Consider the following 25,243-nt stretch of genomic DNA (forward strand, 5'->3'; position numbering starts at 1 on the left):
AGCTGAAGTCTGCCGCTTAACTGAATGAGCCACCCAGGTGCCCTGAGACTGGATTTTAGATACAAAAGTTCTATGCTGTAATGGAAAGTAGGTTAGCGGGAGTTGTGAGGAACTAGGGACTGAGGAACAATCCTCAAAACCAGTTCATGTTGCCTTCATGGCTTCACAGGAGCATGATTCTTGGGTGGGTTTCCCTAGCATAAAGGTCTTTGTGGGCGAGCAGCTGTGAAGTCTATATGTGTATGTGACTGAAGTTAGTAAGTCATTACAGCTACAGATTTAAAATTAGACTTTTTAAAAGGAAGGGAAAAATTAATGTGAAAGAAGATTTAAACAATATTGTCAACTACTTTGACCAAACAGACATATACAACACTATACCCAACAACTACAAAGATATATATTCCTTTTAAGTACAGTGGAGCGTTCATGAAAGTAGACACATAATGAACCATAGATTAAGTCTTATTATTTCAAAAAAGTGAAATATTACAGCATATATTATATAACAGCCCAATTAAATTAGAGTTCATTTAATTAAGATATGAAGAAAAGCCCCAAATATTTGAAAAGGAAGCAGCACACTTTAAATAACTTATGAGTAAAAGAATAAATCACAAGGAAGTTAGAAAATATTTCTAATTAAGTGATAATAAATATACAACAAATTAAATTTTATGGTATGCAGCCAAAGCAGTACTTCCTTAGAGGGAAATCGATACTTTAAAATGCATAGCATTTAGTGCAATAAGAAAAAAAATGTTTAAATATCAGTGATCTAAGGTTGCAACATAGAGGCTTCTCCGGTAAAAAAGAACAAGTTAAATCCAAGGTAAGGAAATAAAACTCAGAAATCAATGAAATGGAAAGCAAACAAATAGGGAAAATTAACAAAGCCAAAAATTGATTCCTTGACAAAGTCAAACAAGTTGATAACCTTTAGTAAGACAGATCATGAAAACTATAAATTCAACAGTTTAGACGAAGTGAGCAAATTATTTGAAAAACACAATTTACCAAAAAGAAGATGACCTGAACAACTGTATATCTACTAATTAAATTGAATTTGGTAATCAAGAATTTTCCCATAAGGAAAACTCTAGGCCAGTGAATGAATTGGTGAATTCTACTAAATAGTTAAGGAAAAAAAAAATAATGTCATTGTACACAAATTCTGTCAGAATAGAGATAAGGGCAGAAAAACTTATAAGACAAGAAAAGAAAATTACAGACCCCACACAGATAGAAGCAATAATCCTTACCAATAATTAGCAATTGAAGTGAAAATAGATAACATATCATGACTAACTAGGAATGCAAGATTGACTTAACATTTGAAAAGCAGTATAATTCTCCATATAAACAGAATAAAGGAGAAAAACTACGAACGTCACAATAGACTCAACCAATGCAAATCAAAATCCCAGTAGACTTTTTGTAGTAACTGAAAAATTTTTAAATGTTTGTTTATTTTTGAGAGAAAGACAGAGACACAAACAGTGTCAGCAGGTGAGGGGCAGAGAGAGAATCTGAAGCAGACTCCAGGCTCTGAGCTGTTGGCACAGAGCTCAACATGAGGCTCCAACTCACAAACTGCGAGACCTCCAACAAAGTTGGAGACCTGACCTGAGTTGAAGTCAGACACTTAACTGACTGAGCCACCCAGGTACCCCTGTAGTAACTGAAATTTTATGCTAAAATTTCTATGGGAAAGCAAGGGGCAGTCTTTATGGAACTACCCTATGACCCAAGGGAAGTGAAATTATGTATCCACACAGTCTTGTGTGAGAATGTCATAATTGTTGGGGCATCTGGGTGGCTTATGATTTCATGGTTCATGAGACTGAGCCCCAAAATGGGCTGTGCGCTGATAGTGCAGAGCCTGCTTGGGAGTCTCTCTCTCTCTCTCTCTCTCTCTCCCTCTCTCTCTCTCTCTTTCTCCCTCTGTTCCTCCCTCATCATGCTCTATCTCAAAATAAATAAATAAACTTTAAAAAAATCTTTAAAAAAAGAATATTATAATTGCATCTCATATAAAGCAGAAACTTGACACAACCCAAATTTCCATCAAAAGAAGTATGAATGAATTGGGACACCTGGGTGACTCACTTGGTTGAGTGTCCAGCTTGGTTGAGTGTCCAGCCAACCTTGGCTGAGTGTCCAGCTCTTGGTTTCAGCTTGGGTCATGATGCCAGGGTTGTGAGACTGAGCCCTGCATTGGGCTTCATGCTGGGCATGAATCTTGCTTAGGATTCTCTCTCTCTCTCCCTCTGCCCCTCTCCCCCACTAATGCTCTCTCTCTAAAATAAAATATTAAATAAAATAAATAAAATAACAAAAGAAATTTGAATAGACAAATTGTGTTATATTTATTTAATGCAATACTACTCAATAAAAAAATGAACTACTGATATATTTAAAACTATGGATGAATCTCAAAAATATATGTTAAGTGAAAGAAAGTAGACATAAAAAGTACATACTTTATGATTCCTTTCAAATAAACTTCAAGACTGAAGTAAACCAATATGTGGAGATAGAAATGAAAACAAAAATTGCCTAAGGGAATGGGTACAGGAAACCTTTCTGGGGTTATGGAAATGTTCTAAATTGTGATTTGGTGTAGTGATTACATGGGTACATACATTAATCAAAACAGATTTAATTATACACTTAAGATGTGTGCATTTGACAGTGTATAAAATTTTTTTAATTAATAAACTTTATTTTTAGAGAGGTTTTTGTTTCATAGCAAAACTGAGTGTCAGGCAGAGAGTTCCCTGATATTTTCTATCCCCATACACACACAATCAATCTCCCTCACATCAACATCCTGCAACACAGTGGTACATTTGTTACAATCAGTAAACCTACAGTAACACATCATTACCCCATCCATAGATTATATTAGGGTTCATTCTTAGTGTTCTACATTCTATGGGTTTTGACAAAGATATAATTACATGAGGGAGAGGGAGTTGAGATAGTGGAGTAGCAGGGAAATCCTGGGCTTGCCTTGTCCCTTGAACACAGCTAGCTTAAAATCAAATCATTCTGAACACCTAGGAAATCAATCTGAAGATTAAGAGAACAATCTGCACAATTACAGGGAGAGAATATGGCTGATATGAGATGCAGTTATGAGAATTGGGGGAGAGGAAAGCTATAATGCTGCAGAGGTAGCCTTTGGTGGAGAGAGGAGAGAGAAAGGGGGAGAGAGCTGCATATTGGGTTTGCACAAGAAAAACACTCTCCCCAAGAAGGGGAGCTCAAATTCTGAGGTTTTCCCCAGTCAAGCCAGCTGGGCAGCAGTGCTCCTGGGGAGGAGGGCAGAGGCCTGGGAGTGGACAGCATGGTGTAAGGCTCTCCTGGGTCCCACTGGTAGAAAATGTTCCCCTTCCTAGAGGATTTTTGGAAGAGGGTATATTGCCTCTCCAAGAACAAAAGACCTGGCAGGCACCATTGAGTGGCCATTCATCAGCAAAGGGCAGAAGTGCAGGCAGAGGGCATCTAACCTGGTCTCTGCTTTTTGTTGTGCTTCACCATAAACTTCAAGCACCTGTGCACCCATACAACTACTTTTCTGGAACAAAATGGTACCAGACACAGCACTGTGAGGCTGTCCTCTGGAGGACAGGAGCAAATCTGCACCGTGCCAGGTCCTTTAAGGTTTGGAGTTTTCAATCTGGGCTGCGTGCCAGAGGTAAAACAAAGGAGAACTGTGACTCCGGGTGTGTTGACAGCTTGGGCACAGACAGGGTGAGAACAGGGATCTGATGGAAGCTAGGACATAGAGGGGAAGTTGTTCGCTTGTCTATGAGGGCTTCCTCAGTAGTGGCAGGCACAAGCTCCCCTCTCTAGGGACTAGAGAGCAGTGTAACGCCATCTTTCCCTTGCCTACCAGTATGGTTGGAGTTCGGTGAGGAGCACAGCATCCCCCAGTGAAGGCTGGAGCTGCTTATGCCAAGCCCTGCCTCCCTGCACCCTGAGAGTGCATCCTTACTAGGGCAGGTCTGACTGTGCACCAAGGCAGTGGGCCTCACCCCCAAAAGACCATCACAGGCCCTCCACATTCACCAAGTCTACTAATCACGTGCTCCAAAGCATCAGCTTCAGTTCTGGTGGAAATAGGACCAGGCTTTTATTTATTTATTTATTTCCCTTGGAACCAGGCTTATAGTTTTTGTTCGTTTGCTTTCTCTCTCTCTCTCTCTCTCTCTCTCTCAGATCACACTTATTTTTGTCCTTCTTTTTCTTTGGAATCAGGATAATGTTTTTTTCCAAGTTTATTTATTTTATTTTGAGAGAGAAAGAATGCAGGTAGAGGAGGGACAGAGAGAGGAGAGAAGGAATCCTAAGCAGGGCCTGCACTTTCAGCACAAAGCCCAATGTGGGGCTTGAACCCACAAACCTATGACCTGAACCAAAACCAAGAGTCGATGCTTAACTGACTGAGTCACCCAAGGACCTCAGGCTTACAGATTTTCATTTGTCTGTCTGTTGGTCTGTTTGTTCCTTTTCCTTTTCTGTTCGTCTGTTTGGATTAGGCTTTTAAATTTTTTTAATTAGGCTTATTTTAACAAACAAATCAAAGCACACCTCGTTAGATGTCCAACTTCCCCACTGTAAGCAAGGAGAAACACTGGAAAGGACTGACCTGGGGGAAAGAGCAGCCAAAAAACAATAGCCAAGTGCACACAGCATACACCAGAAACACTCTCTGAAGCATCAGGTCCTGGATAGTGTATGATCCCCTTTTTACTCTCAGGAGCTGGAAACCTAAGAAGCTCTAATAACATGTAAAAGACAGAAACCAAGGCAAAATGAAAAGATGCAGGAATTCTCCCCAAAAGAAAGATCAAGAAGAAATCACAGCCAGATATTTACTCAAAACAGATACAAGCATTATATCTGAACAAGAATTTGAAACAACAGTCATAAGAATACTAGCTGGGCTTGTAAGAAGCATAGAAAACTCCAGAGAAGTCCTTGGTGCAGAGATAAAAGACCTAAAAACTAGTCAGGCTGAAATTTTAAAAAATGCTATGTAACTGAGATGCGAAACCAACTGGTATAATCACAGTGAGGATGATGGATGGATGATATAGAAGATAAAATTGTCAAAATAATGAAGCTCAAAAGAAGAGGGAAAGAAAACTACTAGAAAACTATTAGATCACAAATATAGACTTAAGGAACTCAGTGGTTCCATAAAGTGCAATAATATTCAGATTATAGTAGTCACAGGTGAGGAGTGGGGAAAAGGGGCAGAAATTTTATTTGAACAAATTATAGCTTAGAACTTCCCTAATCTGGGGAAGGAAACAGTTATTCAAAGCCAAGAGGTTCAGAGAACTCTCCTCAGAATCAACAAAAACAGGTCAACTTATAGTGAAACATAAAAAATACAAAGATATAGAATTATGAAAGCAGCTAGGGACAAACCTACAAGGGTAGACACATAAGATTAGCAGCAGACTTGTCCACAGAAACTTGGCAGGCCAGAAGAGAGTGGCATGATATATTCAAAGTGATAAATGGGAAAAATATGCAGCCAAGAATACTTTATCCAGTCAGGCTGTTATTCAGAATAGAAGGAGAGATAAAGAGTTTCCAAAACAAGCAAAAACTAAAGGTGTTTATGACACTAAACCAGCTCTGCAGGAAATATTAAAAGGGGCACTTTGAGTGGGAAAGGGAGACCAAAAGTGACAAAAACTAGAAAGGAAGAGAGCCAATATTCAGGAATAGCAACTTCACAATGGCACTAAATTCATATCTATCAATTCTCACTCTGAATGTAAATGGACTAAATGCCTCAATCAAAAGACATAGGGTATCAGAATGAATTAAAAATAAAACAAGACACATCAATATGCTGCTTATAAGAGAATCATTTTAGACTCAAAGTCATCTCCAGATTGAAAGGGAGGGGATAGAGAACATTTATTGTGCTAATGGTCATGAAAAGCTGGAATAGCCATACTTTTATCAGAAAACTAGATTTTATTATTTTTTCTTTCATAGTTTATTGTCAAGTTGGTTTACATATAACACCCAGTGCTCATCCCTACAAGTGCCCTTCTCCATGCCCATCACCCCCTGCCCCTCTCCCCACCCCTTTCAGCTCTCAGTTTGTTCTCAGCATTCAAGAGTCTCTCATGGTTTGCCTCCCTCCTTCTCCCCAACTATTTTTCCCCTTCTCCTCCCCCATGGTCCTTAAGTTCCTCCTAATCCACCTATACGTGCAAACATATGGTATCTGTCCTTCTCTGCCTGACTTATTTCGCTCAGCATAACACCCTCAAGTTCCATCCACGTTGCTAAATGGCCAGATTTCATTCTTTCTCATTGCCATGTAGTATTCCATTGTATAGATAAACCATATCTCCTGGATCCATTCATCAGTTGATGGACACTTAGGCTCTTTGTATGATTTGGCTATTGTTGAGAGTGCTGCTATGAACACTGGGGTACATGTGCCCCTATGCATCAGCACTCCTGTATCCATCCCTTGGGTAAATTCCTAGCAGTGCAATTGCTGGGTCATACGGCAGTTCTATTGTTAATTTTTGAGGAACCTCCATATTGTTCACCAGAGGGGCTGCATCAGTTTACATTCCCAGCAACAGTGTAGGAGGGTGCCCATTTCTCCCCATCCTCGCCAGCATCTAGAGTCTCCTGATTTGTTCATTTTAGCCACTTTGACCGGCGTGAGGAGGTATCTCAGAGTGGTTTTGATNGTCCTTTGGTCTATATGTCTGTTTTTGTGCCAATACCATAGTGTCTTGATGATTACAGCTTTGTAATAGAGGCTAAAGTCTGGGTTCGTGATGCCTCCCGTGTTGGTTTTCTTCTTCAATATTACTTTGGCTATTTGGGATCTTTTGTGGTTCCATATAAATTTTAGGATAGTTTGTTCCAGCTTTGAGAAGAATGCTGGTGCAATTTTGATTGTGATTGCATTGTATGTGTAGATTGCTTTGGGTAGTAATGACATTTTAACAATATTTATTCTTCCGATCCATGAGCATGGAATGTTTTTTCCATTTCTTTGTGTCTTCTTCAATTTCCTTCATAAGTTTTCTATAGTTTTCATCATACAGATCTCTTATATGTTTGGTTAGGTTTATTCCTAGGTATTTTATGGTTTTTTGTAATGCTACACTGTCTTGATGTAGTATATTAATTCTTGAAATAGAGTAGTGTCAACCCTCTAATTTTGTTCTTTTCCTTCAATATTGAGGTGGCTATTATTGGTTTTTTGCCTCTCCATCCACAATTTAGTATCAGTTTGTTGGATATCCACAAATAACTTGCTTGGATTTTTATTGGAATTATGTTGAATCTATAGATCAAGTTGAGAAGAATTGACATTTTAAGTCTTTGTATCCCTGAATATGGAATATATTTACATTTATTTAGTTCTTTGATATCTTTCATCAGAGTTTTGTAGTTTTCCTCTAATAAATCTTGTACATATTTTGATAGATTTGTACCTAAGTATTTCACTGGCTTGGGGTGCTAATGTAATTGGCAATGTGTTTTTAACTTCAACTTTCACTTGTTACATTGCTGGTATATATTAAAGCAATTGACTTTTGCATATTAATCTTTTATAGTGACACTTTGCTATAATTACTTATTAGTACCAAGAGATTTTTTTTTTTTGGTTAATTCTTTTGAATTTTCTACATAGTGATCATGTCTTCTATGAACAAAGATAGTTATTTCTTCCTTCTCAACCTGTAAACCATTTATTTCCTTTTCCTGTTTTATTGCATTAGCTTAAAGTATGATGCTTAAAGGCAATGGTGAGAGAAGACATCCTTGCCTGTTTCCTGATCTTTGTGAGAAAGTTTCAAATTTCTCAATATTAAGTATGATGTTAGTTGCAGGTTTTTGTAGATGTACCATATCAAGTTGAGGAAGTTCCTCTAATTCCTACTTTGGTGAGAATTTTTATCATGAATAGGGGTTGGATTTTGTCAGTGTGTTTTGGCATCTCTGTTGATGCAATCATGATTTTTCTTCTGCAGCCTGTTAATGTGATGGATTACTTAATGCTTTTCAAATATTGAATTGGCCTTGCACACCTGGGACAAATCCCACTTGGTCATGGTGTATAATTCTTATTAATCATTGTTGGAGTCTATTTACTACTCTTCGTTGAAGATTTTGCATCTATGTTCACAACAGATATTGGTCTGTAGTTTTCTTTTTCTTGCAATGTCTTTGTCTGGTTTTGGTATTAGGGCAATCCTGGCCTCAAAGAGTGAGTTAGAAATAATTCCTCTTGCTTCTGTCCTCTGACAGATATTGTAGTGTATTGGTGTGATTTCTTCCATAAATATTTGGTAGAATCCACCTGTGAGCCCATCTGGGCCTGGTGCTATTAATTATTGATTAGATTTATTTGATACAGGCCTATTCATTGTCTATTTCTTAAGTTTGGGCAGCTGTGTCTTTTAAAGAATTGGTCCAAAGGCACCTGGGTGGCTCAGTCAATTAAGTGTCTGATTCTTGGTTTCGGCTCAGGTCATGAACTTGTGGTTTGTGAGTTCAAGCCCCACATTGAGCTCTGTGCTGACAGGGTGGAGCCTGCTTGGGATTTTCTCTCTCTCTCTCTCTCTGCCCCTAAACTGCTTGCTCTCTGTCTCTCTCAAAATAAATAAATAAACCTAAATAAAATGTTTTTTAAAAGAATTGGTCCATTTCATCTAGGTTATCAGGTTTGTGGGTTCATAGTATTCCTTTATTATCCTTTAACGTCCTTGGACTCTGCAGCGATGCCCTTATTTTGTTTCTGATACTAGTAATTTGTGCTTCTTTCTTTTTTTAAGTTTATATATTTATTTTGAGAGAGAGAGAGAGAAAATGTGAGCAGGGGAAGAGGAGAGAAAGAGGGAGAGAGAATCCCAAGCAGGCTCCATGCTGTCAGAATCAAAATCAATAGTTGGACACTTAACTGAGTCACCAGGCCCCCCTCTTTTTTTCTTAATTCCCTGGCTAGTGGCTTATTATTTTTATCAGTCTTTTGAAAGAACTGGTTTTTTGGATTTGTTGATTTTTCTCTATTAATATTCGCTTTTTAATTTCATTGATTTCTGCTCTAATATTTGTTATTTTTTAAAATAATTTTTGTTATTTCTTATTCCTAGTTTGGATTTAATTCTTTTCCTAGCTTCTTAAGATGGTAGCTTAGATTATTGATTTTAGATCTTTCTTCTCTTGTAATATACACTTCCAATGCTAAAATTTCCCTCCGAACTGCTTTTGCTGCATGGCACATTTTAGTAATATGTATGTTCATTTTTATTTAGCTCAAATTAGTTTGTAATTTTTCTTGAGATTTCTTTGGGACCCATGTACTTAGAAATGTGTTGCTTAATCACCAAGAATTTTCGGATTTTCCAGCTTTTTTTCTTTTATGGATTTTTGGTTTAATTCACTTGTGGTCTGAGAGCAGACATTGTGTGATTTGTATTCTCTTAAGCCTGTTAAGGTGTCACTTATAGCCCAGAATGTGGTCTATCTTGATCAATGTTCCATGATCTTGAGAAGAATGTGTAATCTGCTGTTGTTGAATGGAGGAGTCTATAGATATCAAGTATATCCAGTTAAGTGATGGTACTGAATTCAACTATTTCCTTACTGATTTTCTTCCTGCTGGGTATGTCCACTTCTCTTTTCTTGCTTTTGATCCACTCTGATAATCTGGTTTTAATCAGTCTATTTAAACCATTGATGTTTAAAGTAACTCCTAATATAGTTACATTAATATCTATCATATTTGTTACTTTTTTTTTAATTTGTTGCTCTTGTTTGCTTATTTCTGTTTTCCACACTTTTTATGCCTTTTATGGTCTTAACTGAACACTTTGTATGATTTCATTTTCTCTTAACATATCAATTATACTTCTTTTTTATTTTTACATTGTTTGTTTATTTATTTATTTATTATTCTCACGTTAGATAACATACAGTGTAGTCTTGGCTTCAGGAGTAAAAGCCAGTGATTCATCACTCACATAAAACACCAAGTGCTCATCCCAATAAGTACCCTCCTTAATGGTCATCACCCATTTCCTCACCCACATCAACCCTGTTTCTTATGGTTTGTCTCCCTCTCTGTTTTTATCTTATTTTTTATACTTCTTTTTTTTTAATTGAAGCTTCATTGTAACACAATGTTACATTAGTTTCAGGTATAAAACATAGTGATTTCAGAACTCTATACCTTATGCTATGCTCACCATAAATATAACTACCATCTGCCACCGTGCAATGCTATTAAAATACTGTTGACTATATTCCCTATGCTGTAGCTTTCATCCTCATGACTTTTTCATTCCATAACTGGAAGCCTGTAACTCTCACTCTCCTTCACCCATTTTGCCCATCCCCTACACCTCTTCCTTCGGAAAAACACCTGTTTGTTCTCTATATTTATGAGTCTGTTCCTGCTCTGTATGTTTATTTGTTTTGTGCTTTTGGACACCACATATAAGTAAAATCATATGATATTTATCTTTCTCTTACCAGCTTACTTCATTTCTCATAATACCCTGTAGATTTGGCATGATATAATTTTTTAAATCACTGAGTAATATTCCATTGCATATATATATATATGTACCACATCTTTTTTTTTTAATAGTTTATTGTCAAATTAGTTTCCACATAACACTCAGTGCTCATCCCCACAAGTGTCCTCCTCCATGCCCATCCCCCCCTCCCCCCACATCCATCAGTCCTCAGTTTTTGTCAGCATTCAAGAGTCTCTCATGGTTTGCTTCTCTCCCTTTCCCCCACCATTTCCGCCCTTCTTCTCCCCCTTGTTCCTCCGTCAAGTTCCTCCTAATCCTCCTATACGTGCAAACATGTGATATTTGTCCTTCTCTGCCTGACTTATTTCGCTCAGCATAACACCCTCAAGGTCCATCCATGTTGCTACACATGGCCAGATTTCATTGTTTCTCATTGCCATGTAGTATTCCATGGTATAGATAAACCACATCTTCTTGATCCATTCATCTGTTGATGGACACTTAGGCTCTTTCCATGTTTTAGCTATTGTGGAGAGTGCTGCTATGAACTTTTTTTTTTTTAATAGTTTATTGTCAAATTATGTACCACATCTTCTTTATCTATTCATCTATTGATGGACACTTAGGTTGCTTCCATATTTTGACTATTGTAAATAATGCTGCAATAAACATAGAGATGCACATGTCTTTTCAAATTAGTGTTTTCATTTTCTTTGTGTAAATACCCAGTAGTAGAATTAATAGATTGCATGGTAGTTCTCTCTTTTAATTTTCCTGAGGAATCTTCATACTGTCTTCCACAGTGTTTGCACTAATTTACATTCCCATTAATACAGCAGATGGGTCTCCTTTACTCCACATCTTCCCCAACACTGATTATTTCTTTTCTTTTTTGATGCTACCCATACTGACTAGTGTGAGGTGATATCTCATTGTGGCTTTGATTTGCATTTCCCTGATGATTAGTAATATTGGATATCTTTTCATATGTCTGTGAGCTATCTGTATTTCTTCTTTGGAAAAATGTCTATTTTGGTCCTCTGCCCATTTTTTAAATGGATTATTTTGTGTGTGTTAAATTATGTAAGTTCTTTATATATTTTGAATATTAGCCCCTTTTCAGATATGCCATTTGCAAATATCTTATCCCATTCAGTAGGTTGCCTTTTAATTTTGTTGATGGTTCCTTTGCTATGCAAAAGCTCTTTATTTTGATGTAGCCAGTTATACTTTTTAAACTTTTTAAAGTGACTGTCATAGGCTTTGCAATATACATTTGCAACTAATCCAAATTTACTTTCAAATAACATTTTGCCAACTCACAGGTAGAACAAATACCTAATAAAAAAAAGTATTTCTAATTCTTCCCTCTCATTGCTCACATTAATGCTGTCATTCATTTCACTTATCCATGAGCATACATAAGTGTGTACACACACACACACACACACATAATACAGTTACTATTATTATTTTTATTTTACCTTCACTCAATTACTTCCCAATGCTCCTTTATGCAGATATAAGATTATGCCCTATATCATTTCCTTTCTGAAAAACTTCTTTTAACATTTCTAGCAATTAAGTTCTACCAAAAACAAATGTCTTCAATTTTTGTTCATTTTCTGAGAAAGTTATTATTTCTCTTTCACTTTTAAAGGCTATTTCCACAGAGTATAGAATTCTTGGTTGGTGATTTTTTTCCTTTCTACACTATACATAGCTCATTCCACTCTCGTCTTGTTTGCATGGTTTCTGAGCAGAAGTCAGATATAATCCTCATCTTTGCTCCTTTTTTTACCCATTTTTTAATGCTTATTTTATTTTCGAGAGAAAGAGAGAGAGAGACAGAGTGTGAGCAAGGGGGCGGGGTGGAGAGAGAGAAGGAAACACAGAATCTGAAGTTCTGACCTGTCAGCACTGAGCTGGATGCTTAACCAACTGAGCCACCCAGGTGCCCCATCATTTTTGCTCCTTTTTAAAACTTTTTTTTAAAATGTATTCATTTATTTTTGAGAGAGAAAGAGAGAGGCAGAGAGACAGAGTACAATCGGAGTAATGGCAGAGAGAAAGGGAGACTCAGAATCTGAAGCAGACTCCAGACTCTAAGGTGTCAGCACAGAGCACCACACAGGGCTCAAACTCATGAACCACAAGATCATGACCTGAGCCAAAGTCAGACACTTAATCCACTGAGCCACCCAGACTCCCTTTTAAGTAAGGTGTATTTTTCCTGTGTCTCTTTTCAAGATTGTTTATCTTTATTTTCCTGTACTTTGTACATGATATGCCTATGTATAGTTTTGTTTTGTTTTTGTTTGTTTTGTTTTTTTAACATTTATCTTGCTTGGTTCTTTGAGCTTCTGGGTTTGTGGTGTGTGTTTGGCATTAATTTGGGGGAAATTTTCAGTCAATATTGTTTCAGATATTGCTGCTATTCCTTTGACTCTTTATTTTCCTTCTGGTGTTCCCGTTACAAGTATGCTATACCTTTTTTCCACAGTTCTTGGATACTCTGCTCTGGGTTTTCCCCCCCAGTCTTTTTTCTCTTTACTTTTCGGTTTTGGGAGTTTCTACTGCCATGTCTTCAGAAATTCTTTCCTTAGCCATGTCCAGTCTACTAATAAGCCCATCAAAGACATTTTTTTCTTTCTTTCTTTCTTTCTTCTTTCATTTCTTTACAATATTTTTCATGTGTACCATTCTTTTATCCTTTCTTGAAATTTCTGTCTCTCAGGGTGCCTGGCTGGCTTAGTGGATGGAGTGCAACTCTTGATCTTGTGGTTCTGAGCTCAAGCTCCATGTTGGGTATAGAGATTACTTAAAAATAAAATCTTAAAAATATAATTTCCACTTCTCTGCTTACATTAGCTTCTGTTCTTGCATGTTGTCTGCCTAGTTAGGCCTTTAACATATTAATCAAAGATTAAAAGAATTCTTGGTGTGATATTTCCAACATTTCTGCCATATCTGATCCTGGTTCTGATGCTTGTTCAGTCTCTTTAGACTGTGTTTTTGTCCTTAATATCCCCTTCTGGATGTCAAATAGAGAGTTCAGCCCCACCTCACATCCTTCCAGACTTGACTGCATCAAATGTAATGAGTTGCCCTGTTAAGGACCACGGGCCTGACCTCATATAAGCATGCCAAATATTGTGATTCAGTTACAGTCTCAGGTTCTCTCACTTCTTCAGCTAGGTGTTAACCTATCACCTTCTCAACTTTGTAAACCAATTACTTTATTCTGCCTCACCACTATTTACCTGACATTGCTCAACTCAATCAGGAACTTACAAAGTCTACTTTGTCATGCCTGAACTGTTGTGGGTTTGTTTGTTTGTTTTTTAGTTGCTTTGGCCTTAATTCTGAGAATCAATATTTGGCATCTTTTTCTATCACAAATAAGAGCTGGAGCCCCATCATCTTCCTTTCACACCTGTGTCTTCAAAGGAGCCTCTCCCCTGGTTCCCACTGAATTCAGGCCAAATCCACTCCCATCTTCCACTGCCTGGGGACACTGGACACAGGCTGTTTATCCCAGCAGAAATGAGTGTTCTCTGCTATGGAAGGCGATGAGCTGACTCTCACAATTGTCCATTTGGTCCATTCCTCATTTGGCAGTTGTAGAACTAGCCAAACCAGGAGATTTTGAATATGTAAGCAGAACCCACACAGGAAATCACTTTCCAAAAGTCCTAGGGTGAGGCTGAAATGATCCTCTTCTGGAAAGGCCTGTTCTCTATACTATTGTTACTCACAGTATGTCATCCTCTAAGGTAAGCCTTAAAAGTAAATAAATTCCATTCAAATCAAATCAACAAATACTTGCTAAACCTCAAATAGGAAACAAGAATCCTGACTAAGACCTATAGTGCTGCCAAGGATTTCCCACCCTCCATTGCCTGGAGGGAGAATCTTTGTGATTGCATCTCCATTAGGGCTCTTGTTCCATTCTGTTCTATTCATTCACTGTCACTGAGAAATATTGTTAGTTCTACACAAGAGAATCCTCTCTATATGGCTTACAAATAGAACAAGAAATATGTGTGCTTGTGTCCATACATGAGAGAGTTTTAAATCAACTTAATACATAGAGTAGAGTCTTCCTACAGGGTAATCAAGAGAAGCATGCTAAATTTCTCATTTAAGAAATTATCTGAAGGTAATGTAAAGCCACTTCTGTCATCTTTTCTGCTCCATAAGTTACCCAAGGATGGCTTATGTCATTTAGATTGTAAAAAATAATTACACTTGTAAAACAGGAAGAATAAGGCTGCCTTCTGCAATGTGACTAATGATGGCCTTTCCTGCCAGTACCTTGCAGGTGTATCCCTCATAGTGAAGGGAAGAAGCAAGCATGTCAATGACATGCTACTGAGGCTGCATGTCAACCCTTGCCTTGACCAACCCACCACGACTTATTCTGTGTTCCTGATTCTTATAAGCTGTATGCTTTAGAGCACCATACCCTGAAGAGCTCCACTTTCTCCTTAACCATGAAAGAAAATTATCTAACTCAAGGCAATCATAGGCCTTTAGTGACATGATACCTTTGTACATCCTGAAATCATCATTTAAAGTCAGGTTTGGGAGGAATACCTTGAGTGCTTTGCCATTGTCCTTTCAATACTCTATTCCAATGGTTCTCAACTCTGGCTGTACAAGGTTAAGATCCAGTACACATGGGAGTCACTACAGGCAAAATTCCCCCAAGAAAATAAATTATTTAAGTGCAAAAACTGCAAACCTAAGTTCGATAAGCGATAATAGAAATAACCCAGAGATCCACAACCAAAAGTATTGTAGAAACCCTAACCTCCATTTATCTAACTTTCAGAAATTAGCTGACTTTCAGTGTCCATAAATAAAGCTTTATTGAAACATGGCCATCCTCATTTGTTTACACATTGTGTACTTCAATGACAGTTGAGTAGTTATGACAGGGAGTGCATGAAGTCCTCTATTGCTGTGCAGAACTGCTCAGCCCACCTCAAATCATGGTGACACAATATTTAATTCGACAGCATTTTAAGTGTTGTACATATTGGCATAGCATGACATTTTATAATTTTTAAAAAACAATTCACATTGTATTTAGGTTGAAATAAAGTATACAAAATCGATTTTCTTCACCAAAAAAGAACAGCAATATTTTCTGTATTATTCCTAGATAAACCACAAAGCACTTATTTTTGTAAGTTTTCCGATTTTGTTTATAAGTCGAGATGAGGCAGTCCATACAAGCCATGAAAAAAGACAGAGGAAAACAGACAAATCAGCTGTTAGTGTCCATGACCTCTGATCCTGTCTTGACCATGAAATAGAGATGTTTGACATATACCTGCTAAAAAGCTTATGAAGATTGAGGCTCAACAGAAGAATGTAAACAGCAACAAACTGATGCGAACAAAAATAGCAGGCTTGTCCGTTACAACTGTAATTTGGTTCTTTAAGTTCATTCGATAACGACAAAACCTATACTGAAATCTTTCTTTGGCAAACTCACATGTTTCTCTCTCACTGTCTGGTAAAGCCCTTAACAGTCCATTACAGGTTTTTTTGCTAATGTTTATTTCTTCATATTGAGAGAAAGAGAAAAAATGTGCCTGGGGTGGGGGTGGGGGTGGGGCGCAGAGAGAGAGAGGGAGAGAGAATCCCAAGCTGATAGCACAGAGCCTGACTCAGGATTTGATTCCATGAATTGTGAGATCATGACCTGAGCCAAAATCAAGAATCAGGACAGACACCCAACCAACTGAGCCACATAGGTGCCTCACAGATTCTTAACATACTTAACATCCTACTATTCAAAGGTCACTCGTGAACTTCATTGTAACATTTTATAAAATATATTCCTTCCTCCCACAGCTCTTCAATATCTATTTCTTCTAAGAAGTGATAACTCAATAACCAACAATTGGATCCAATGATAAAAAAATGTTATGTCTAAAATGACTTAACTAAAATAATTCCAAAGTGCCATTAGCACAGATCCCATAGAAGTGTAATGTGGCACTTTCAATGCTATCTTTTGGAATAACAGCTATATCCCAAAGCACAAGAGTTCAATCAATGGCCATTTAAATAGGCAGATTATCAATGGCTAATGTACTCAATGAGAAGTTGATAGGTCAAGATATTCAGTGATTGGGACACCTGTGGCTCAGGTCACAATCTCACACGGTTTGTGGGTTCAAACCCTGCATTGGCTCTACACTGACAGTGCAGACTCTGCTTGAGGTTGTCTCTCCCTCTCTCTGCCCCTCTCCTTTTCACATTCTCTCTCTCTGAAAATAAGTAAACATTAAAAAATATTTTAAGAAAAGATATTCAGTGATTAAGTGGCCATATATACCTGACAGCTTTTCCATAAGATGTTTTCACATTTCTTACAGATTTTTCCAAATAACAAACCTAAAAGAAAACTTACTTTATTTTTTTAACTTTCTTTTTTAATGTTTATTCATTTTTGAGACAGAGAATGATGGAGCATGAATGGGGGAAGGGCAAAGAGAGAAGGAGACACAGAGTCGGAAGCAGGTTCCAGGCTCTGAGCTGTCAGCACAAGCCTGATGCGGGGCTGGGACCCACAAACTGTGAGTACATGACCTGAGCCAAAGTCAGATACTTAACTGACTAAGCCCCCTAGATGTCCCAGAGAAAGCTTACTTTAAAGGCATATTAGGGGCGCCTGGGTGGCTTAGTTGGTTAAGCGTCCGACTTTCGCTTAGGTCATGATCTCGCGGTTCGTGGGTTCGGGCCCCGCGTCGGGCTCTGTGCTGACTGCCAGCTCAGAGCCTGGAGCTTGTTTCAGCCTGTGACTCCCTCTCTCTCTGACCCTCCTTTGCTTACGCTGTCTCTCTCTCTCCTAGAAATAAATAAAACATTAAAAAAACTAAATAAAGGCATATTAGATATTTTCAGTGGTTTCTGAGTTACTTGTAGGAAGCTCTTAGTTATAGAGTTTGATATATGTGTCCACCATTACATCCAGATCATGTTTTATATCAAAATTTACATTGCATAAATCCAAATTACTTGACTTTTGGTCTGTCAAAGTGTTCCTCAGGTATGCTTTGAGGCACTTTTATCCATGTTCATAGCTTTCATTCTCAACCTTCATCACAGGAAGAATACACAGTACTTTCAGCAATGCATAAATATTAGGAAAAACTTGATGACTTACAGGTGCAGGGTTTCATAAATGGAAGCTCTATGTCTTTCACTCTTTGTTTCCACTTGATTCTCCAACAATGCCGCTCAGGAGAGAGTGTGTAATAATTAGGCAAGTCACTTCTGAACATGTCAGCATGGTGCCCCTCCAGTGTATTAAATTTGGGCTGCTCCATGACAAAGAGTACCAGGGGTAAGCATTTAAAAGCTCTGAGGTGCTGTTCTGAGAATGTATCTTTCAGTTCCTGAATAATGTGTTCCACCGTTGGAACACTGGAGTTTCTTTATAGTGACTCTTGGAGGTTTGCTGAGGTTCCAGGTTACCTTGCTGGGCTCTGAGGAATTCTCCAGGGAGTTTCAGCTGAATTTCAAGCTTGGTTGCCAAATTTATGGCTTTTTGAGCCAAAATTCATGATAAACTTCAATATTTTCTATCATTTCATTCAATGAATGTAGCACTGCAATCAAACTACTGGCTGCAAAGAAGACATCAGAGGTTTGTCCCTGGAGATATTTCCCAAAAGCTCTTGTAAAAGACCATTTTTTGGAACAATAATGGTAATGAGGAAATTAAAACCTGTTACCAATTATATATTTACCAGCTATATAGTGATACAAATCTAATGTTTGTATCACTATACCATCTAAACATAAAACAACTGTTTGTAGGAGGTCCATTAAAACTTTGCAAGCATCATGCCTGCCTTTCCACTGGGAATGACAAATTTCCTTCAGTTCAAGCTCTAAAAGCAGTTGTGGAGATCGATGAAAGAAAGAACAAACTTCCTCCATTGTTCCTAATGCAGCAGACACTCCAACAACAGGCACTGATTTTGCCAACCATGTATTTAAGGGACAGGAGGAGCAAAGTGTATAGACAGCTTGGAGATATTTCTCTGAAAGTCTAGAAGGAACAGTTTTCATTTTGGAAGCAAGTGCACTGGACACAATGTAAGCCTGGACACGACAGTACTCCAGTTTAATCCCTACTTCTCCGTTATCACAGTTTGAAATTTCAAAATTTCTGCATCAACTTCGTAAGGCAAGAAGCCCACAAATTCCTCTCTCAGGTTATGAGATTCATCAACACAGGTAAATATTCTTCCCCTGCTATGGCCATTATAGCATCAGTGATGATAGAAAAGAAGTGGGAGCCTCTCACTTCTGTGAGGGTTTCCTCCAGAATGCAGTTCTCACAGATCTATAGCATCTGCCTCTGCTGTTCTCTTGAGCAGAACAATATATTAACTGCTGTTGCCTCAGTGTTTTCTTAATCTCTTCACCAGAACTGATCCCGCACTCCAGCAGTGCTTGAACAAAGAGACCCTCTGGGAGTTCATCAGTTTCATGCCCATCCAGAGGCATGCCTTGTCTTCCTATAAGAATCAAAATTTCAGGGGCACCTGAGTGGCTCAATAGGTCAAGCATCCGAGTCTTGCTTCAGCTCAGGTCATGATCTCACGGTTCCTGAGTTTGAGCCCCATATCAGTTTGAGTTTGAGTGCAGAGCCTGCTTAAGATTCTCTCTCTCTCCCTCTCTCTCTCTCTGCCCCTCACCTGCTTGTTCTCTCTCTCTCTCAAAATAAATAAACTAAAAGATTTTTTTGAAGAATCAAAATTTCAAATAAAGATTTTAAGAGTCCTTTGCTTTCTTTCTTTTCAAGGGATGAAGGAAAAATATCTAATGAAAAATATCTTCATCCTGTCTTCACCTCCTTCTGCACTGGGATCCTGAGCTTTGCTTTCATTTATTTCTTTATTTTTGTTCCTCTTCAGAATTTTTATCAGAAAATTTTTTTTCTGTTTCAGTTTCCTGATTTCATCCTCACTCATTTCTTTTATTAGTTTTTTGTGTCTACTATGTGGATTGGTCAAATGACTGGTAGGATCAAACAAATATTGTTGGTATTACATTATCTCCAAAAACTGTCCCCTAAGGACTAGTTCTACAGATAATAGAGGTCTCAAAGTGTTTGGCTCATAATGGATAATGTTTATTTAGTTGATCAGGGATTTGATCTTCAAAGTCTGCTCCCTACAATTCTCCACCCGCTTCTGCCATCTGGCAGGACCCCTTGGGAACCTGAAGAAGGCCAGATCCAGCTTCCTCGTGGAGCTGGGGAAAGCGTGGAAGTTCTCATTGGTGCCCACGCAGATCTGCACACCCACCCCTCTCTGCCTTCTCTGAGCAGCCTTTCTGTGGGTTGGGTCCAGGAGGGAAGTCAGGCTGGAGCACCAGGGGAGAGGGGCCTATAAATTTTTTATGACCAGTACATACGCATCATGTCCAGACAAAAATGGGAGAAAAGTAAACTTCAAATATTATACTTGTAAAACATAATGGAGTATGGATTATTCTGTCATCAATTGGATGATAAAGAACTGTGTTTTTTATTATGAAGTGACGTTGTCACTGTGCTAAAACTATAGTATCTGTCAGTATTACTTAGGACTAAGCAATCATAACAATATTCCCAACTTATGGGAAAACACTTGTCACTTTTCAGCGTAAAGTAGGAGAAGGAATACTTCATTAAGGTATAATTTTTTTCACAAAATTTTTTGAAATGAAGCTGCAACCAAAGTAAGTTTCCAAATAGTTCATTTGTTAGATAAAATGAGTCATTGACCAGTGGCGTTAATTAAGTCATATTTGATTCCAAGCCAAAGAAACGTGTCCAGAGAAAATAAACTGACTTAAGACTATTAACTTTGGGGGAAAAAAGTGACTCAAAGAGTTTAGGACATTGGAGGCAATATCAATAGTCCATTTAAAAAGAAACCAAGTGACTTCAAGGGTTTTTCCTTAGCTTTTGGTAAATCAACATAATGTTCAGTTGTTGTTTTTCCAAAGAGTCAATGCCAGATCTGAAGTCACTGAGCGTCACCTCTATGAATGGTCTGTATGAAACAATTGAGAATGTTTTCAAAAACAGTGAGAAAACACTTATCTAGTACAACCTGAAGTGGAATCTGCTAAGATGTGCTATAACTGATGGTGACAAAAATGTATGTGGAGAAGAAAAGTGCTTAGTTGGATGAATTTACAGATTTTGAAATTTTAAGGTGTTTTAATTTTATGAATTTAATGAATTTTAAGATTCATTATATTCATTGTATTATGTATCAGCGGGTACTTATTTTTAATATTTATTTATTTTTTGAGAGAGAGAGCACATGTGCAAGTGGGGGAGCGGCAGAGAGAGAGGGAGAGAGAACCCCAAGCAGTCTTTGTGCAGAGCCTGATGTAGGGCTCAGTCTTACAAACCATGATATCATGACCTGAGCCCAAATCAAGTTCGGTCACTTAGCTGACTGAGCCACCCAGGCACTCTTATGAGCAGGTACTTCTGAGAAACATACTTGATATTCTGTGTTACTGAATTGGTAGTGTCAATAGTGAACTTCTACTCTCATGGACTTAGTATATTCAGCACCAAAAATTTTGTCATGGATAGACGCAAATCCTTAATTGCCCTACCACAGGGCAGTATGATGTTTTAGCATTGATGAAATTATATTGAGATTATTTTCAGCCCAGGATCAAGATTGAAATTTCTCTGAATGAGGACTTTCTTCAATCACTGTTAGTTAACAGTGAGTGACTTTGGAAGTTAGCTTTTGCTGCAGAGTTGATGTTTCTTAATGTATTGAACCTAAAACTATAAGGCAAATCTGAGCTTATATGCAAAATTTACGCTGCAGTAAAGTCATTTTGATGACAACTAATGTTGTTTGAATCACAAGTAATATCAAGATGCTGTTTTTACTTCCTATGTTGTCGAAAATTAAAACAAGAAGTTAAATCTCCATCCCACATGAATTCGCAGAGAATATATTTTCCAAGCTCACCCTACAGTACCAGAAGTATTTTTTGGACCGCACTTCACATGCAAAAGAAGTCTCATATTTCAAAATCCATCTAATTGTGCAAAATCCATGTAACTTAAACTGAACTTTCAATTGAACCGATTAATCTACAGTAACATGCTAAAAGGCATATATCAAGGAAAGAATATAATAGAATTCTATAAATGACTCAAGTAATTAATATTTCCTATTAAAATCACATGCTTATGATTAGTATCACTATTTGTGTGACAAGACATTTTCTTATTATATAAGTGTGTATCTCAATTTTGTCTCTTAGCCTTATTAAACCTATAGGATATACTATCTGGCCTTTTACAAGAAAAAGAAAAGTCCCTGATCTAGAGGACTGTGGGTGTCTGAAAGATGGACTGCTTGCTAAAAAGTTAGGCTAAGTATGAATTCTAATTATTCTGATTTGGCAAATGAAGCCTTGTCTACAGTCATATTACTTTAAGCAAAAATAGAGCTGGACCCGAAGCTATATCTTTCTGCTATAAACCTAACATGTAAGATTTAGTTTCAGCAAACAGCACCAGCTGTCTCACATCAACGTTGCCAATTTGAATTTTTATTAGTTTTATAGCTTTGTTTGTATTTCATTTGTATATCTTGCTTTGGTTTCAGATCAGTAGGATTTACCCTCTATGTGAACATAGGTGAGAACCCCTTATCCTCCCAGATGTATTTTCTTTTTCTTCCTTAACTAGTTTATTGTCAAGTTGGTTTTCATATAACGCCCAGTACTCATCCCAACAAGTGCCCTCCTTCATGCCCATCACCCCCCTCCCCTCCCTCCACCCCCATCAGCCCTCAGTTTGTTCTCAGTATTCACGAGTCTCTCATGGTTTGCCTCCCTCCCTCTCCCCAACTATTCTTCCCCTTCTCCTCCCTCATGGTCCTTCATTAAGTTCCACCTATACGCGCAAACATATGGTATCTGTCCTTCTCTGCCTGACTTATTTCGCTCAGCATAACACCCTCAAGTTCCATCCATGTTGCTACACATGGCCAGATTTCATTCTTCTCATTGCCATGTAGCATTCCATTGCATAGATAAACCACATCTTCTGGATCCATTCATCAGTTGATGGACACTTACGCTCTTTCTATGATTTGGCTATTGTTGAGAGTGCTGCTATGAACATTGGGGTACATGTGCTNAATGCCTCCTGTTTTGCTTTTCTTCTTCAATATTACTTTGGCTACTCGGGATCTTTTGTGGTTCCATACAAATTTTAGGATAGTTTGCTCTAGCTTTGAGAAGAATGCTGGTGCAATTTTGATTGGGATTGCGTTGATTGTGTAGATTGCTTTAGGTAGCAATGATATTTTAACAATATTATTCTTCCGATCCATGAGCATGGAATGTTTTTCCATTTCTTTGTGACTTCTTCAATTTCCTTCATAAGTTTTCTATAGTTTTCATCATACAGATCTCTCATATGTTTGGTTAGGCTTATTCCTAGGTGTTTCATGGTTTTTTGTCTAATTGTGAATGGGATCAGTTTCTTAATTTCTCTTTCCGTTGCTTTATTATTGGTGTATAAAAATGCAACTGAATTCGGTATGCAGATTTTGTATCCTGCAACTTTGCTGAATTTGTGGATCAGTTCTAGTAGGCTTCTGGCAGAGTCTGTTGGGTTTTCTATGTAGAGTATCATGTCGTCTGTGGAAAGTAAAAGTTTGAATTCTTCTTTGCCAATTCTGATGTTTTATTTCCTTTTGTTGCCTGATGGCTGATGCTAGGACTTCCAGCACTATGTTAAACCACAGTGGTGAGAGTGGACATCCCTGTCGTGTTCCTGATCTCAGAGGGAAAGCTCTCAGTTTTTCCCCGTTGAGGATGATGTTAGCTGAGGGCTTCTCATAGATGGCTTTTATGGTGTTTCAGTAATTTCCTTCTATCTTGACTTTCTCGAGGGTCTTTATTAAGAAGCGATGCTGTATTTTGTCAAATGATTTTTCTGCATCTATCGACAGGAACACATGGTTTTTATCTTCTCTTTTGTTAATGTGATGCATCACATTGATTGATTTGTGAATATTGAACCAGCCCTGTAACCCAGGAATGAATCCCACTTGATCATGGTGGATAATTCTTTTTATGTGCTGATGGATTAAATTTGCAACATCTGGTTGAGGATTTTTGCATCAGTATTCATCAAGGATATTGGCCTGTAGTTCTCTTTTTTTGCTGGTTCTCTTTCTGGCTTGGGAATCAAAGTGATGCTGGCTTCATAGAATGAGTCCAGAAGTTTTCCTTTGATTTCTATTTTTTGGAATAGCTTGAGAAGAATGGGTATTAACTCTGTTTTAAATGTCTGGTAGAATTCCCCAGGGAAGCCATCTGTCCCAAGGCTCTTATTTGTTGGGAGATTTTTGATAAGTGATTCAATTTCTTCACTAGTTATGGGTCTGTTCAGATGTTCTGTCTCCTCTCGTGTGAATTTTGGTAGTGAGTGTGTGTTTAGGAATTTGTCCACTTCTTATAACTTGTCCAGTTTGTTGGCATATAATTTTTCAGAGTATTCCCTGATATTTGCTTGTATTTCTGAGGGCCTGGTTGTAACAAATCCATTTTCATTCATGATTTTGTCTATCTGGGTACTCTCTCTTTTCTTTTTGAGAAGCCTGGCTAGAGGTTTTTGAATTTTGTTCATTTTTTCAAAAAACCAACTCTTGGTTTCATTGATGTTTTCAACTATTCTTATGGCTTCTATATTGTTTATTTCTGCTCTGATTTTTATTACTTCTCTTCTCCTCCTGGGTTTCGGGTGCTCTTGTTGCTCTCCTTCTGTTCCTTTAGGTGTGCTGTTAGATTTTGTATCTGTGCTTTTTCTAATTTCATGAAATAGGCCTGGAGTGCAATGTACTTTCCTCTTAGGACTGCCTTTGCTGCATCCCATAGAGTTTGGATTGTTGTATTTTCATTTGTTTCCATATATTTTTAAATGTCTTCTCTAATTGCCTGATTGGCCCATTTGTTCTTTAATAGGGTGTTCTTTAACCTCCCTGTTTTTAAAGGTTTTCCAGACTTCTTCCTGTGGCTGATTGCAAGTTTCATAGCCTTGTGCTCTGAAAGTGTGTATGGTATGATCTCAATTCTTTTATATTTATTGAGGGCTGCTTTATGACCCAGTATGTGATCTATCTTGGAGGATGTGCCATGTGCACTTGAGAAGAAAGTCAATTCCATGGCCTCAGGATGTAGAGTTCTAAATATATCTGTCAAATCCATCTGGTCCAATGTGTCATTCAAGTCCATTGTTTCTTCAGTGATTTTCTGTGTAGCTGATCTCTCCATTGCTGTAAATGGAATATTAAAGTCCCCTACTATTAGCACATTCTTATCCATAAAATTTTTCTGTTTGTGATTGTTTTATGTATTTGGGTGCTCCCGTATTCAGTTCGTAGACATTTATAATTGTTAGCTCTTCCAGATGGATAGACGCTGTAATTATTATATAATGCCTTTTTTTATCCCTTGTTACTGCCTTTACTTTAAAGTCCAGTTTGTCAGATATAAGTATAGCTACTCCAGCTTTCTTTTGACTTCACATAACATGATAGATATTACTCCATTCCCTTACTTTCAATCTGAAGGTGTCCTCAGTTCTAAAATGAGTCTCTTGTAGACAGCAAATAGAT

At 37.8% G+C, this 25,243-nt stretch overlaps 1 protein-coding gene and 1 pseudogene across 1 annotated transcript in view; both read right to left on the minus strand.

The window, feature by feature from the left end:
• Positions 1 to 25,243, minus strand: part of CCNY (cyclin Y) — a 317,839-nt gene that overhangs the window by 289,255 nt on the left and 3,341 nt on the right. The gene's annotated exons all lie outside the window — the stretch shown is intronic.
• Positions 17,290 to 25,243, minus strand: part of LOC144238008 (52 kDa repressor of the inhibitor of the protein kinase-like) — an 11,221-nt pseudogene continuing 3,267 nt past the window's right edge.

This window comes from Crocuta crocuta, unplaced genomic scaffold (assembly GCF_008692635.1).
Source record: "Crocuta crocuta isolate KB4526 unplaced genomic scaffold, BGI_CrCroc_1.0 scaffold457, whole genome shotgun sequence".
NCBI classification, from domain to species: domain Eukaryota; kingdom Metazoa; phylum Chordata; class Mammalia; order Carnivora; family Hyaenidae; genus Crocuta; species Crocuta crocuta.